This window comes from Nelumbo nucifera, chromosome 5 (assembly GCF_055504915.1).
Source record: "Nelumbo nucifera cultivar China Antique chromosome 5, China Antique-T2T, whole genome shotgun sequence".
In the NCBI taxonomy this organism is placed as follows: Eukaryota; Viridiplantae; Streptophyta; class Magnoliopsida; order Proteales; family Nelumbonaceae; genus Nelumbo; species Nelumbo nucifera.
Window position 1 is genome coordinate 44,490,346 of NC_142653.1, and position 18,095 is coordinate 44,508,440.

The window sequence follows — 18,095 nt, forward strand, 5'->3', positions numbered from 1 at the left end:
AATCGACAAGTCACTCCACTTGTCATTGTGATACTTGGTGGGCTAAACTATCCCTCATCAATTGCCCCCTACTCCTGAGCCTGAGGTAATCGACTCAAGGTGGGAGTTTATGACGAGTTTGATGGATTTGGCCTAGTTTTTGGTTCGACCAAGGTCCAACCTATGGGACAAACCTGAATGACCCAACTAGCTCAACCTTAAGGGCAAGGTTGCGTCTCGGGTACGCACGGGCATCACGCGAACTCTAAATTCCACAGACGTCAAAAACACACTCAATCGAATTCGACCTCAAAACACAAATAGTCGCACCCCTGGGAGCCTTTGGATCTAATCGATCTGGACCATCTATGGACAGTTGCACCAGCTATAAATAGGGCCCTTGGGGACCCATTTTCCTTCATCCCATTTTGAGCTCTCGCATATTCAAAGGTCACGAAGTGTGTTATCAACAGTATCTTTGGTGTCGTCGGGCCAATCTTTTCTCTCTTCGGGGTAAGTCATCTTCCTTGCTCGTTTCATTTCATTCTTTTCTTTCTATTATGTCGAGTATGAGTCCAGTGGGGAAAGGGTTGAATCTGATCAAGCCGAGGAGGGCACCTTGGTCCGAGACTTACAAGGTTCCCATAAAAGGGTCTTGTCTCCTGTCGGCCAGGTAGGCCTAAAGAACTGGACCACTTCGGTCCTACTTGACTATCTATTGATGCCATCTGCAGTCTAGCAGCCCGGTATAGAATTCTAAACCTTTCTGCTATTCCCTTCCATATGTGGATTTCCTTGGGAAAACGAGAAAGATGAGGTCATAGTCTTCAAAGAGGTCCTAAAGGCTAGCCTCCAATTCCTGCTTCACCCCTTTATCTCCGAGATCTTTAACATCTACGATATCACCCTTAGCCAATTACACCCAAATTCTGTTCGTACCCTGGTCGATACTGATGAGGGCAGATTTGGCCCTCCAGTGAAATTGTGACATGTGGCACCTCGTGACAACTAGGCAAGCCCCCAGGCAACAACTTACCAAGTTGGTCCCCCCCCCGGGCACCGGTCTGGCTGGCCTGGCGCGACCTGGCGCGGCCTGCGCGACCTGGCCGGATCGGGCCCGGACACAGGCGCCGACCTGGCAACCTGGCCCGCAACCTGGCCCGGACACCAACCCGCCGACAGACACAGGCGCCGGCCTGGCAACCTGGCCCGGACACCGACCCGTCAACTGACAGGCGCCGACCTGACAACCTCGAGGAGTTCATCCGTACCCCGGTTCTGACGGGATATGACGTCTTACCATTTGAAGGCTTTTTACCCACCTAACCCGCGAGGGCACCACTATATAAGGACTCCGACCCCCAAAGCCAAGGGAAGAAAAAAGAGGATGGTAACCCCCGCTCTCTAGCTCTCTCATTTCTCTCCAAGCCCTCTGTAATCAGAATGCTAACTTAGGCATCGGAGAGTCCCCGCCGGGAAAATACCCCCGGGTCCTCTGATTCAGTTCCCGCAGGTCCCTCAGCTCCCGCCGTCTACAAAGGAGAGAAAATCACCTCACGCAGGGGGTAGTCGGGTAGCGCTGCACCAGGGAGCTCCACCATCCTCTGAGTTGCAGACCGCCTAGGAGCAAGTCAAGTGACGAGTTCGCCATCAGGGAGCACTACCAGGTAGTTCGCCACCAGGGAGCACTGCCGGGCAATTCGCCACCAGGCAGTTCGCCATCAGGCAATTCGTCACCAGGCAGTTCGCCACCAGGGAGCACTGCCGGGCAGTTCGCCACCAGGCAGTTCGCCATCAGGCAGTTCGTCACCAGGTAGTTCGCCATCAGGCAGCACCACCAGGCAGTTCGCCATCAGGCAGTTCACCACCAGGCAATTCGCCACCGGGCAGTTCGCCACCAGGCAGTTCGCCACCAGGAAGCATCACCAGGCAGTTCTCCCCCGGGAAGTTCGCCACCAAGTAGCTCATCACCAAGGCACGTCACCACCAGGTCAAACACGAGGTACTTAGCCAAAAAATTTTACACATCCCAAAAAATGGTACGTGACCAAAAACGGTTACATCAATTGGCGCCGTCTGTGGGAATACGCTACGAAAAGCTAAGTTCTCATCCTACAAAAGCTAAGTTCTCATCCTACCAAAGCTAAGTCCTCACTTTTTTGAAGATATCACTTTATAGTTTACATTTTTTATGAACTCAAAAACTATGCAGGGGGCTAACAGACTATGTAGCTCTACCAACCTTACTTTCGATTCAGATGATGCCTCATCAGTCCTCTCCGCAAGGTCCCCCTACAAAGATGAGCTCTTCGTGGCTTCCGCGGGAGTTGACGGCCAACAGACTACATAGGCGCCCTTACCGGTCGAGCCTTCCAAGGCTCCCATGTGAGTTGGCAACCTAAAGTTAGTAGTGCTGCCCCCGAAGGTCGAGCCCCTAGCAGCTTCTTGTAGGAGTGGGTGACTGGCATTACGAAGCTGATGCAGCACAATCATAGCTCGACACCTCACAGGCAAAGCCTACGGGCCACATTACTGCTTAAGACCCGGTCGCCTCTCCGGCACGGGCAAAGTCAAAAAAGAGTAGACCACGGGTCACTCCCAAAAGCCTACGGGCCACATTACTGCTTAAGACCCGGTCGCCTCTCTAGCACGGGCAAAGTCAAAAAAGAGTAGACCACGAGTCACTCCCAAAAGCCTACATGCCACATTACTGCTTAAGACCCGGTCACCCCTCTGGCACGAGCAAAAGTCAAAAAAGAGTAGACTACGAGTCACTCCCAAAAGCCTACGGGCCACATTACTGCTTAAGACCCGGTCGCCTCTCCAGCACGGGCGAAAATCAAAAAGAGTAGACTATGAGTCACTCCCAAAGCCTGCGGGCCACACTATTGCTAAATATCCAATCGCTTTCTCAGTAGGAACAAAATCAACAAAAGTGAACTATAAGTTGCCCCAGAGCCTAAGGGCTACACTACTGAAACCGGCGGAGACCCCCTCGTCTTACTGGCAACTCGCCAGATACAGGCAGCTCCCAAAGCCTAAGGAATTGGATCAAAACTTACTAGCTCGTCGACTTACGGGCCAAAAGAAATCTACTCCTTTCGCTGAATTACTCTCAGCTCGAGAGTGGGGGGCAATTGATGAGGGCAGATTTGGCCCTCCAGTGAAATTGCGACACGTGGCACCTCGTGACAACTAGGCAAGCCCCCAGGCAACAACTTACCAAGTTGGTCCCCCCCTCAGGCACCGGTCTGGCTGGCCTGGCGCGACCTGGCGCAACCTGGCGCAGCCTGCGCGCGACCTGGCGCGGCCTGCGCGCGACCTGCGCGGCCTGGCACGGCCTGCACGCGACCTGCACGTGGCCTGCGCACGACTTGGCGCGACCTGGCCGGATTGGGCCCGGACACAAGTGCCAACCTGGCAATCTGGCCCGGACACAGGCGCTGGCAATCTGACCCGGACACAGGCGCCGACCTGATGACCTGACCCGGACATAGGCGCCGACCTGGCAACCTGGCCGGACACCGACCCGCCGACTGACACAGACGCCGACCTGGCAACCTGGCCCGGACACCGACCCGCTGACTAACACAGGTGCCGACCTGGCAACCTGGCCCGGACACCGACCCGCCGACAGACACAGGCGCCGGCCTGGCAACCTGGCCCGGACACCGACCCGTCAACTGACAGGCGCCGACCTGACAACCTCGAGGAGTTCATCCGTACCCCGGTTCTGACGGGATATGACGTCTTACCATTTGAAGGCTTTTTACCCACCTAACCCGCGAGGGCACCACTATATAAGGACTCCGACCCCCAAAGCCAAGGGAAGAAAAAAGAGGATGGTAAACCCCGCTCTCTAGCTCTCTCATTTCTCTCCAAGCCCTCTGTAATCAGAATGCTAACTTAGGCATCGGAGAGTCCCCGCCGGGAAAATACCCCCGGGTCCTCTGATTCAGTTCCCGCAGGTCCCTCAGCTCCCGCCGTCTACAAAGGAGAGAAAATCACCTCATGCAGGGGGTAGTCGGGTAGCGCTGCACCAGGGAGCTCCACCATCCTCTGAGTTGCAGACCGCCTAGGAGCAAGTCAAGTGACGAGTTCGCCATCAGGGAGCACTACCAGGTAGTTCGCCACCAGGCAGTTCGCCATCAGGCATTTCGCCACCAGGGAGCACTGCCGGGCAATTCGCCACCAGGCAGTTTGCCATCAGGCAGTTCGTCACCAGGCAGTTCGCCATCAGGCAGTTCGCCACCAGGGAGCACTGCCGGGCAGTTCGCCACCAGGCAGTTCGTCACCAGGCAGTTCACCATCAGGCAGTTCACCACCAGGCAGTTCGCCACCGGGCAGTTCGCCACCAGGCAATTCGCCACTAGGCAGTTCGCCACCAGGAAGCATCACCAGGCAGTTCGCCACCAGGCAGTTCTCCCCCGGGAAGTTCGCCACCAAGTAGCTCATCACCAAGGCACGTCACCACCAGGTCAAACACGAGGTACTTAGTCAAAAAATTTTACACATCCCAAAAAACGGTACGTGACCAAAAATGGTTACATCAGATACAATTTCTCTTTTTTTCCAGCTCGGCCTTTCTTTGGACATCAAGACTTTCACCGCCCTCTACCAAATCAAGCAAAACCCTACCAATAGCCTAGGCAAATTTAGCTATTGCTTATCCTATTGGCCTGGGTACAAGCTTCCTCATGGGTTCCCCTTTGAAGTCTCGGCCTGGAAGAGCAAATACTTTTTTGTCACCCTGGGTACTAGGTGGCCTTTCCTGATACACTAGAGGAAGGAAATCAAAGATATCAAGGAAGAGCTGAGTGAAAACATGCAGGCTAAGATGCGGGACCTGGTTGAACGCGATATGCAATTGGACGATTATTTATCCGAGGAGAAGCTTATTCAAGTCGGGCTAAGTCCTCTAGGTAGGTCGTCATCTCGGGTGCGGGTACTCAATTCCATTGCTTTGCTTCATACTAGTTTGACTAATTCTCAGCCTTCTTTTACAAGAAACATGTCGGGTATCTCGACTTTAGGGTTTCTTTCCAATATGAGGAAGAAAAGAAGGAGGAAAAAAGAGGAAGACATCCCACAGAGATGCACCTTGGGTGCCAATTGCTAAGCCCGTTGCCCCCACTGCAACCGGGGAGGTCCCAATTGTCGACTTGGTTGAGGAAGATCAGGTGGAGAGGCCATCGCACCAGCCCTAGGTGGCCCGGTCATCCAAGGTATGCCCTCAACAACCCGAGGTCAACTTTGTGGAGGAAGCACTCGAGGAAAGGCAATCCATCCTAGACTTCCAAGGAGGTCTTTAGTATGACTGAGATTCTGGCTACTGAGCTAGGCGCCAAAGCAATGTGTTGTGCCATGATGGTAAGTCCCCAAACACTTTTCTGCATTGTTACCGAGTTGCTTCCTTATACTTAGTTAATTTTCTACCCCTTTTCAGATAAACTCTTTGGCCCACTCCCTTGTGAAGCAATCTGAGTGGCACCTAGCATGGGCTATTGATGCCAAGGCAGCGATGAATGAGTATAAATCCCAAGTGGAGCAGGCTATTGACCTCATCAGCAAGCTAAAAGATGAGTTGGTATCCGAGAGGAAACACATCGGGGAGATGGAACTTGATAACATGAGGCTCAAGAATGATCTTCGAGAAAAGGAGACTCACTTTGCTGAATGTGAGGCTCTACTCCTCGATGCGATCAAGATGGCCAAGGCTCAAGCTGTGAAGGATTTTAAGGTTTCATCAAGATGGTTATAGGAGAGGCAGGAATTTGGCACGATGGCCTTCCATCAAGGTTTTAAGTTGTACTGGATGCTAATGAGGTCAGTGTACCCTGAGCTCAACCTCGCGCCCGTTAAATCCTAGACCTACACCAAGGTGATGTTTGACCAAGTTGACCTAGAACTGGACTCCGAGGAGGATGAGGAAGACGGAACTAAAGAGGGAGCTACTAGGGAGGAGGCCGACATGGAAGCTGCTGGTGAAGACCTCGTCGAGGAAGCTACCGAGGAGGATGCTGCCACAAGAATTGGTGATGGACATGAGGAGCCCCAAGATATCTTAAACCTTGCCTCTTTTCTTGGACCCACCCCCCCCCCCCCCCTTGTACATATGTATTACATCGAGCCTCCGTGTTTGGTTTAAATTTTTTTTTATTTTCTTTACCTTTTTTTGATGGCTCCTATGTAACTTTTGTTGGACTTCAATGAAATGTATACTTTTAGGACTTTGCTTAAAACCTAAAACTTCAAAAGAATAATCTAAGTGTAGGTTTATCCCGAGGTGCCTAGCTCTCGAACTGACTAGACATAGTATGGGATTAACCTGAAGTGTTTGTTTGCTAAGGTGACTAGTCATAGTATGGGATATCCCCGAACTGCCTATGTGCCAACTAGGCATGAATGTACTTAGTCTGGGCTACCTATATGCCATAGCGACTAGGCTTTATTGAATTACTGAAGTCGTTAGTAGGTTGGCATAGGGGGCCTTTAGGCTTAAAGCAACTTGGCGTCCCCTTTGAAGTGTTACTTAACTGGCATGCTCTCTATGTAGGGCGGCTCGACTAGATCGTCGAGGCGGGTGGTCTTCTACACTTAATGAATTTCATACTTGGTGAAATTTTCAGGCATTTGACTGAGGTCGCGGATGCTTGACTCCCAAGCTCACATGTAGTACTTCCTTAGGTTGTTGACATTCCAGGAATAGGGTATTTGCCTCCCTTCCAATGTCTTGAGCTCATACGTCCCTTCGCCAATCACCCGTTGTACTTTGTAAGGACCTTCCCAGTTCAAGCCCAACTTACCTACACCAGGCTCCGGTACCATAACCTTTCGAAGTACAAGGTCACCAATTCAGAAGTGTCATCTCTTGACTCGAGCGTTGTATTACCGAGCTACTCATTACTAGCAGGCCGCAGTTCGGATATAGGCCAGGTCGCGTACTTCTTCCACTAGGTTGAGGTTGATTCGCAACTCATCTCGACAGAGATGACAACCTTCGCACCGTACGTCAAGTTGAATGGGGTTTCTTCGGTCACCGTTTTAATTATAGTCTAGTAAGCCTAGAGGACGCTAGGCAGCTCATTTACCCACAGACCCTTAGCTCAAGAAAGTTAAACTTTGAGTCCGTTGAGAATTGCCCTGTTCGTCACCTCGACCTGTCCGTTTGCCTTTGGTTGAGCCACCAAAGTGAAATTCTGTTGTATCCCCATATCAACATACCAAATTTGGAACTTAATGTCTTTGAATTGCTTCCGTTGTCGAATATCAACACCTTTAGGAGTCCAAATTTGTACACTATGTTCCTCTAGAAGAAGTTCTATATATTTCGGGTTGTGATTGTCACGAGTGGCTTGGCCTCCACCCATATAACCTTTTGAACTTGTCGAATGCGATTTGGCACTCCTCGGTCCACTCGAAGTCCTCGTTCTTTTTATTGCTTTAAAAAAGGGCATGCACTGCCCATCTGGCATAGACATAAATTAGTTCAAGGTGGAAATTTGGCCTGTTAACTTTTGAACTTCTTTTGTTGAGGGTCTCATGTCCATAATTGCCTGAATTTTGTCTAGGTTGGCTTTGATGCCACGTTGATGCACTATGTAACCAAGAAATTTTCCTGACATGACCCCGAAGGCACCATTGTTCGGATTAAGCTTCATGTTAAGTTTTCTTAGAATTTGAAAAAAACATCATTTAAATCATTCACAAGAGAATTTGAAAATTGGGTCTTCAAGACCATGTCATCAACATAACATCCTATTTAATTTCCAATCAAAGGGGAAAAAACTTTACTTACAAGCCGTTGGAAAGTTGTTCCAATGTTTTTTAGTCCAAAGGGAACAACTTTATAATAGTATAGCCCAAGCTCAGTTACAAAGTCCATCCAGATTTGGTTGTAGCCGGAGTATGCGTCCATGAAGCTCAGCAACTCGTGCCCCGAGGTAGCGTCTACTAGGTGGCCTATTCTAGGAAGAGGGAAACTATCCTTTGGACAGGCTTTGTTGAGGTCGATGTAGTTGACACATGCACCACTTGCCGTTAGCCTTTTTCACGAGCATTGGGTTGGCCACCCAACTTGGGTACTAGACCTTTCTAATGAAGTCTGCTGCAAGGAGCTTCCCGATCTCGTCATCTACTACCTTCTACCTTTCTGGGGCGAGGTTCCTTTTTTTTGCCTGACTGGCTTAACTAAAGGGTCAACATTAAGTTTGTGAGTGATTACCTATGGGTCAATGTCAGGCATTTCTGCGGCCGACCATGCAAAACATCAAGTTTTGAATTAAGAAACTTACCAATTGCGACCAAAGTGATTCTTTTAGGCAAGCTCCGATTTGAAGCATCTTCTCGGGGTCGGTATCAGAGACGGAGACCAGGATGGTATCCTTCATTAGTTGAGCTTTCTCATCTGTTTTCTCGAGGGGTGGCTCCAGCTCGACGTCATTCACCAATTTTCCTTTTCCCTTTAAGGCCACGTAGTAGAATTTTTGTGACTCTAGTTGTTCGTCCTATACGATCCCAAATTCGTACCTCGTTGAGAACTTCATTGAGAGATAGTAGGATGAAACCACCGTGTGGAGTGCATGCAGGATGGGCTGACCTAAGATCGTGTTATAGGGGGACGAGGTGGTGACCACCAGGAAGTTGTGCTCAAATCGAATCATATTGGGCTTCGACCTTCCTACAATCGACACCTTGATCCGACCTAAAGGCCTTACAACATCTTCACCAAAGTCGACGATGGGCACATCTGCTGGCTGCAAATTCTTTCGCTCTAGCTACATCTTCTTGAAGGTCTCCAAGAAAAGTATGCCAACCGAGCTCTCGGAGTTGACTAGAATCCGCTTCACCTCGAAGTCGTTGATCACCATCTTGAGCGCAAGGGTGTCATCATGCAGATACTGGATCCCGTGAGCGACAACTTTGGTGAAGTAGATGACTTCCTCCACCCGAGGGTGCTTCGGTGGGTTCTCGTCCTCATGCTCTAACTCCTAGACTGAGTTCTTCCTTGCCTCTATACTACATTGCGCCATGATGGAACCTCCGATGATCATGTTGATCACCCCGCGAATTAGCCTCTCAAGTGGTGGTGGATCTTGAGGTAGCTAATCACGTTCTTATCACCTGCTTGATTCTGGTGCATCTCTGGGTTGGCCAGTAGGTCAAGCATCTCTCTCATTGCACTTGATGAACTGCTTGAGGTAGCCGTGATGAATCAACTCCTCGATCTCATCCTTCAAATTCCAACAACTCTCTATGTAATGGCCAATGTCACAATGGAAGTGATATTTATTTGGGTTGCGGTTAGCAGGATCTTCTGTCATCATGGGCGACCATCTCACGTACTCGGTTGTTTTGATCCGCATTAATATCTTGCCCCTTTTTCATTCAAGGCAATGTAATTTGAGTCTATATTGGAGTTCTGGATCACCAGCCTGATCTAGAACTCTAACGCGGTGATCCGCTCTTTCATGGTGATCTACTTCGCCTACTATGGGGTGACCGGCTCCTCTTCGGTGGTTTTCTCTTTTGACATTGCTTATTGCTCCCCACTTCTCCTTTTGTTCTCTTTCTCTTCTTGGATAGCTCTAACTAGGAACCTAGTGCCTCCTCCGCCTTGGTGAACCTATTGACCTGGTGGAGGAACTCCTCCACGGTGGATGGAGGGTTCAACTCGACCTCCTAAAGTAGGTCGAGGTGGCAAACGCCATTTACCGATGCGGTGAACTGAACTACAGGGTCGAGGTTGGGGATTTGGAGATGCTCTAGGTTGAACCTTTTGATGTAGTCGTGAAGCGTCTCATTCAATCATTGGATGATGCTTAGCAAGCAGGTCGCGGACTTGGGGAACCTCTTGCTAGTGGCAAAGTGCATGATGAAAAGGTCCATAAACTGACTGCAACTCTTTATCGAGTCCATGGGCAATCCCAAATACCACATTCAAGCTATACCTCGAAACGTTGTCAAGAAGGTCATGCAGAGGCTCGTGTCATTTACCCCATGAAGCTAGAGCCTAGAATCTATCAATGTGATCAACGAGGTCTATTGTACCATAGTATGATTCCAAGCTTGGGGCTTTGAAACCCTTGGGCCATTAGGATCTCTGGTGCCAAAGTCGAGGTTTGGGACACGTGCAGTGCTATTGGTTGCACAACAACCTGACTAACTTCTTCTTTCTTCTCTGCCTCCTCGTTGTTGGTGGGAGCAAGGTGGTTTTTCCCAATGTTGCAACGCGAGCGTCAACAATGTCTCCTCTTCAACACCTCAGTTGTGTTGTTTCCTTTTGTCCCAACCGGTGTCATGGCTTTGTTGTGATCCTCCACTGGGAACTAGTTCCGGTCGTTAGGGCGATAAGGTGGATCCGGGACCTGGTCCTGGTTTCTAACAATGGGTTGTTGGTCGCCTAGTTGCTAGTAATGCTGGTTCTTGTTGTTCTGGTTCATGTTCTGTTGGTTTTGGGGGTTCTATTGTTAATTCAGGTTTTGTTTCTGTTGAGGGCATTGCTGCTACGGTTGTTAGATGAAGGTAGCAAACCTCTCCTCCTAAGTCCACATCTGAAGGTTCATGCAACAAACGTATTGCACCAGCTCGTGGAACTATCGCATGTCGATCCTCATGGGAACTATTGATTGCTCAATTGGAGGGAAAGGGACGTTTACTTGGGTTGCTCTTGCCCCCCTATTACTTGGTTGTTAACATTAGCGAGCTAGTTGTTGCTTGAGGAAGTCATTGATCAGTAAAAGTGAAGAAACATAGGTGATGAGAATGAACTAGACTTTTTGTTGCATTCCCACAGATAGTGCCAATTGATGTAGCACAATATGGTCTCTCCCTGGTAGAAGACAGTTCAGACATCGACTTGTTACGTGGCCAGGTCAAACTACAAGACAAGTAGATCAGAGGTCCCGGGGTGCTTTACGTTGGCACTTCGATGCTTATGTTAGCATAGGAGCTTTTTGAGAGAGCTGAGAGCTTAGAATGCTAATGAGAGAGCTAGATCGTGTGTACCTTTTGAAGATGATGGTGATACCTTTATATAGGTGAGCTTTCATAGGCCTCACGTAACGCTTCCGAGCTCATCAGCCCGCTAGACTCGAAGTCAGTTCTGCACCCGAAGATGAGCCCTGTGTAAGTGGATAAAGCTTATCCAGGTTCGTCCAATTCGGGTGGGATACATATAAAATCCGCTGACAAGCGACGTGATCCCAAAGGGATCGGAGACAACTGGCTCTCTTCTAGAAGGATGCTACATGGCACCTTGGCAGATTGGGGATATGACGAGCTGTTCGGACCTCAGTATTAGTTGAGTGACCCGAGGTGCCTGAGGTGACCAGGCCAACTGAGGTGTCCAAAAATGTTGAGATGTCACCTAATTGACAGGTTGCTCCATGTGTCACCGTGCTACTTGGTGGGCCAAATTATCCCTCATCAGATCCATTTAATAATAATAATAATAATAATAATAATAATAATAATAATAATAATAATAATAATAATAATAATAATAATAAACACATCACAAAATGCAAAGAGAAATTTACCAAAAAATAGGATAATAATTCTAATTCATATTACTAATAAGGAAATAACTGAAATTTTGAGTTAATAAAAATGTAAATCACATCATAAAATAAAAGGAGAAACTAAAAAAAGTATGATAATAATTTTCATGTCATTAAAAAAATAAATGAAATTTCAGTTTAATCAAAAAATGTAAAACACATCACAAAAATCAATAAGAATGCAATCACAATATTCATACTAGAAATCAGCAAACACAAAAATGTGTGTAATATTCAACAAAAATATGCAAGAACATATTTATTCACATTAAAATTCCAAAAGATGAAGCAAAATTCAGAATATGCAATAACATAACAAAATGAATTCAAATAATTACATATTATTTGTGTAATATTCAACAAAAATGAGAAAAAATTGTAGATATTCATACAAACAATATTAGAACCAAATACACATACAACATGCATCATTTTTCATTTAATATCATTAAAAATAAAAAAAAATTATTTCACTAAAATACACAAGAAAAGATAAAAAGAAAGTTGAAACGCCCAAAGTAGTAGGATTAGGGAGCCTTACCTATGTCGCTGGTGAGTTTCAGGTAGGATTTCCACCCAAGATTTCAGACCTGAGACAAGCCAAGCAATAAACATCTTTCGTCCTAGCCGTTGCTGCCCTGTTCAAACTGGGCGAATGGAGAAGACAAGTTTTTCTCCATTCACAGGGGTACTTTGGGGATTATGAAATGTTTCAAGGGATTAGAACATCCTCGATTTTTAAAGAAGCACTTCTTGAACAAGTGCTAAAAGCCACTTTCAACATGCTTATTTGTTAAGTACTTTTTTTTTATTTTGAAAATAAGCACTTATATGTGACTTGTTTACCAAATAACTATAAGTGTTTTTTTTTCCACTTAATGTGTGGTCCCAACACTTCTTTTAAATACTTATAAGAATAAGTACTTAGAAGTGAATCAAACAGGGCCTAAGTCAAAGACAAATTTTTGGAAGGCAATTTGAGTATTTTAAAAACAGGTAAATTAAAAAGGCCCCCTTGTACTATGGGGTCAGTGATAAAGATCCCCCTGAACTTTCATTTGTGATAAAGACCTTCTAAAGTTTTACTTTACTGCAAATACCTTCTTGTGTTGGAGTTCCATAGTTAACTTCAAAAGGATTCTCATTCAGTTGTTTAAAATTTTCAAATCCCTAAACAATTTTTTATTCAATTATTTAAACCAATTATATTCAATTAGATTTCTAAATAAAACATTGAAGTCCTCTCAATTGTTTCTACAAATCCTTATAAATTTGTGACTGGATTTAATATTCAAATGAAATGGTAGAGGTTTCTTTCTAATAAATATAAATTTTATGGTTTCCTTTGTTTTTTCTTGATTTATTTGAGAAATGAGTAGATAATTTTTATATTTTAAGATGAAGAGAGATAGTTATGTCAATGAAATGAATTAAAAATTAAAAAAAACCCTTTTTTATGCAAATAAAATGGTTCTTATTATTTTTTTGGGTCGATGATTCTTACTATTTAGCTGGTTTTGTTTTAGAGAAAATGGATGTATTTATGTTCAATTAGGATTTAAGAGAAAATAACGAGAAGAAGAAAATAAGGACATTTTAAGTGGGTACTTTGATAATTTAACACATTTAATCATCTAACTTGAGGACTAGAGGTATTTATCGCAAAGTAAAGTTCAAGGAGTTTTGTTGCAAATAAAATTTCAAGAGGCGTACGTTTAAGAGCAAATTTCTTAAAGTATCCCTAAGGTTTAGGAAATTGACTAGCTCTACCTTTGTTTACATATTGTCTTAAAGCACCCCAAAATTTCTGACCATTGTCGTTGGCGTTAAATATTGTCAACATCGTGGATAGGTTATGGCACTTTGAGATCCCAAAGGCAAGCTACGTCAATGATAGTAGTAGATTTTATTGATGTGATTCGACTATGATACCAGGAATACATGATGCCAATGTGCATTGACGTGTTTGTTTTCTTATTGGGGATCGTAATAAACTATTACCAATGTCAATATGGCCGCAATTGCTTATTAATCTCAACCCCATGCTTTTTATTATCACTTTCCATTCCATTCCAGTTTAAGTTTGTTCTCAACCTCAACATTCTTCTTCAAGGCCCTCACTTGACTCATCACTGTAGGATCAACCATTTCCACCATCAACTTCCTTACTAAGGTTGGATAAAAACAGAAGGTAGAGTTTTTCCAGAGTTTTCCTAAAAGAGCATTTTAGGAATTTATAAAATCATACCAGTCACATAATGTCACATGTGAATAGAGTGTGACAGAAAGTTAACGACAATGGAGGTTTTGGACAATTGTCAGAAAACTTAAGGGTATTTTAAGACAATAGGTAAACAATAAGGGTAGAATTAGTAAATTTTCTAAACCATAAGAATACAATTAAGAAATTTGCCATATGTATAATCGTATCTAGGGTGAAAGACTTAAATATACCTTTCTTTTCAAGCAAAAGAGTGGTGATTAAATTATATTGTCAGTAAAGTTGTACAAGGTAACATGTCCATAGTAGAGTGAGTGCCTTTGATATTTACAAGCATAATAAGCCAAAAGATGAGCTAAAGTGTTCTTAGTTATAGATATGTAAATAAATTTTAAATCCCTAAATTGACTTTGGAGATGCAAAATCCGTCCAAAATGTACTTGATCGATCCAGGTACGTTCCATTACTAGAAGGTTTAACTTTTTAACTATTACTTCAGCATCCAGGAAAACTTGCACTGATTGGCATTACAATGCTATAGCAGCTTCTAAACCCTTGGTGACTGCATGAAGCTCTACGTCATAACTGTCAATGGCTCTATAGGCTGACCCTTGGGCTGCAATGATCTGCCTATCATCTAATTTCTTGATGACAAAACAAATGCCTATGTTGCCTGCATGGTGATCATAAAATCCATCAGTGAATACTAGATAATGGTTCTCAGTTATTGGGCTTAGGGACAATGTCTTTAATTTGTCTTGATAGAGAATGAGACATGAATCAACAATTATTGGGCTTAGGGACAAATTTCTTGTTGCGTGCTTCCCAGATCAGATATAGGAGTACCTGAAATTTGGACAGAAAGCATAATCTGATTTCTGCATTAAAAGATTGCCCAAGTGACTGAAGCCAATCCGAAATAAGTTGTTGTAGGTGTACACCATTCACTATATTGGGGTTTATACCAAGTTGGGCTTGACACCAAACAACTCTTGCAAAGTCGCATTTGAAAAATAGATGTGAAAAGCTCTCCTCTTCATGATTGCAAAAAATGCATGATACCTCTGCATTTCTATTCCATGGTCTCAATTTACTTCTTGTTGGGACTCCTCCCCATAGAGCCTTCCGTGCAAATACTTGGTACTTGAAGGGCACTTTGGTTTGTCAAATTAATGACCATTTAAAGGAGGAGGCAGAAGAAGATGGATTTTGATTGAGAAAAGTCTAGTATGCAGATTTCACGGTATAAGTACCCAACTTATTTCTCTTCCAAATTAGCTTGTCAACACTTGTGGATGGTGTTATTTGTATAATATGCTTAATTGAATTCTGGGTAAATGAATTTTGAAGTAGAGAAAGATTCCAAGTTCCATTGGGGTTAAGAAAATGACTTACTTTGATATTACTCATAACCTGTGGCTGCAAGGTGGAAGGAATGCCTCCTCTGATAGTTGGGACCCAAGGATCAAAATAAGCATCTATACGAGTACCATCTTAAACTAACCACAGAAGGTCAGCTTGAATGTCCCTAAGTAACTTTTGAACCTGCCTCCACCATGGTGATGCCCTACTACTATGCTTGGTTTTAAATGGGCTAGTGTGTGAGAAGTATTTAATTTTTATATTACTTGCCCAAAGAGAATAAGGATTGGAGATTAATCTCCATATTTGTTTACCAAACATTCCCTTGTTCATCAAATGAGTATCTCGAAAGCCCATACCACCTCTTGATTTTGGCAAACAAAATTTGGCCCATGAGACTGTGTGTAGAGTGTTGCCGGTGGAAGACCCTTGCCACTAAAAGCTTCTTTGAATTTTTTCAATTGTAGTGGTTACTGTCTTAGGAAGCATTGTGGTGGTCATAGTGTAGAGAGGAACAGCTTGCGCAACTGCCTTTATAAGTGTAGTACGGGCTACCTGAGAAAGCAATTTGGCTCTCCAAGTGTCTGTTATTGCCTACATTCTTTCCACCAAATTTTTATGGTCAGATGAGACATTTCTAGAAAGCCATAACTTCACACCCAAGTAAGTGCCTATATCCTTGAAGTACTGAACAACAACCACTTTAGAGAAAAATTTTTGGTGCTGTTTGTGCACATTTTTATTGAAAGCAATGCTTGATTTTGTGAAATTTACCTTTTGTCCAGAGATTTGTTCAAACTCCATGATTATATCTTTGAGCCTCTTTACTTGTCTCAATTCTACTCGGCAAAATAGAATACAATCATCAGCAAACAATAAATGACTTATTGGCTATGGGAGCTTACCAAATTTGAATCCCTCAATATGTCCTGCAACAACTTCTTTGTTCAGCAATTGGGTAAGAGCTTCCATTCCAATTATAAAATAAGTAGGGAGACAGGGGATCACCTTGTCGTAGTCCTCTTTTGAGTTTGAAGTGACCCATAGCTTCCCCTCCCAACTTGATCGAGAAGATTGGAGTTTCCATACATTGAGCTACCATGGTTATCCACTTGTTAGGGAAATTCATTCTTCTCAATACTTCCTTAATGAATTCCCAACCCATACAACCAAAAGCCATGGTCATATCTAATTTCAAGGCGAGCCAGCCCTTGCCTTTTTTCTGCTTTCTCATTTGGTGCATCATTTCCTTGGCTAATATAATATTATCCGTGCACATTCGATTTTTCAAAAAACCTGATTGATTCTGAGAGATAATAACCTGGAGGAGAGGCTACATTCTTCGAATCATCCACTTGGTAATGATTTTATATGAAACATTACATAAGCTTATAGGGCGATAATGGCACGGACTTTCAGGAGCTCTGTTTAGGGATGAACACAAAATTTGTATTATTTATCTGAATAGGAAACTGACCTGTATAGAAGAACTGAAGCACAAGATTGTAGATGTCCATTCCCAAAATATGCTAGTATTTTTGGTAAAAAAAGCCGAGAAACCATCAGGTCCAGGGGTCTTGTGAGGATGCATAGCCTTAACTGCAACAGTTACTTCTTCAAAAGTAGGTGGCGTCAACAAGCTAACTATCTAGAGATCAGAAAGAGTGGAGAATTGGACATTATCCAATTGACTTGAAGTGAAGAGTTCCTCCTCATTAAGGTGCTAGAATGACTGCATAATCTCAGTTTTATCAGTAGTCCATTCACCTGACTGAGTGAGTTTTAATACAATCTATTCCTCGGCTAACCATAATTCCCTTGATTTCAGACGCCACAGTTGTTGCTCTTTCTTAAGCCAATCATCATACTCCTTCTGCAGTCTTTGCAGTATACTTCTAATTCGCTAGAAGTGAGGTCCCTTAATTGCATATGAAGAAGCTTTTCTTGAATTGTTTTCAAATTATCCTCAATCTGACCAAATTTGGAACGACTCCAAGTTCGAAGTTTGACTTTGCAAATTTTCAATTTCTTTGAGATTTGCTGCCCAATTGGACCCTTAGTAGCTTCATGCCATGTTTCTTCAACTATTTGATTGCATTGACCAACCTTGGGTTGCGAAGGCTCTATCCAGCCTTTCTGCAACTCGATCCATTATTCCATGTATAAGGAGGTCCAATAAATCCAATGTGTATAAGCCCAAAAGTAGAGATGAAAGCTTGCAGGGCTTTTGATTGTCGGCATCGCTAAGCAACTTGACTATTGTAATGTTGAATAGAGACTATGTCATTCAAATCATCCATTATTAATATCCATGGAGTGTCATGAAGATCATGCCACCTGCTAGCTTCTTCCCAAAAAGCCCGTCTTTGTGCCCTTTTTGGGCAACCATAAGCAAGAAGTAGGTCCGTGGAGGTGCATTTAGAACACGAACATGAAGAATGTGGCATGACAAATCTTCCTTCCATGCACAAAAGAGACCCCCTGATTGGCCAATTGCTTGCACTATTTCAAAGTGACGATACCTTAAATTTCTGGCTAGTCTTTTGCTTTTATCAAAAGTTAATCTTGTTTCTGGAATGAATAATATTAATTCTGGATTTTCAGAGTTGTACAACCTTCTCAACTGGCTTTGCGTTTGAGGGTTATTACATCCTCGACAATTCCACGAAAGAAATTTCATGATGTAGATTCAAGGATGATATATAGAAAAAATGATAGGTCAAGAGTACCTTGTATTAGAGAGTGAAGTTGCTGGATGAGTCATGGGAGAGTTCTCCTTATTTTGGTCTCACGAGTTTGAAATTAAAGTGCCAAGAATTGTAGCATCTTCCTTCTCCTTACACGCTTGTTGCTGGAAAAACCTTATAGATGGATGGGCAACAGGTTTGATGCCGGAAAACCGTACAGGCTCGATGCCAGAAAACCTTATTTGGATGATGACGATGACATTTATGCTACCTGTGAAATCTTAA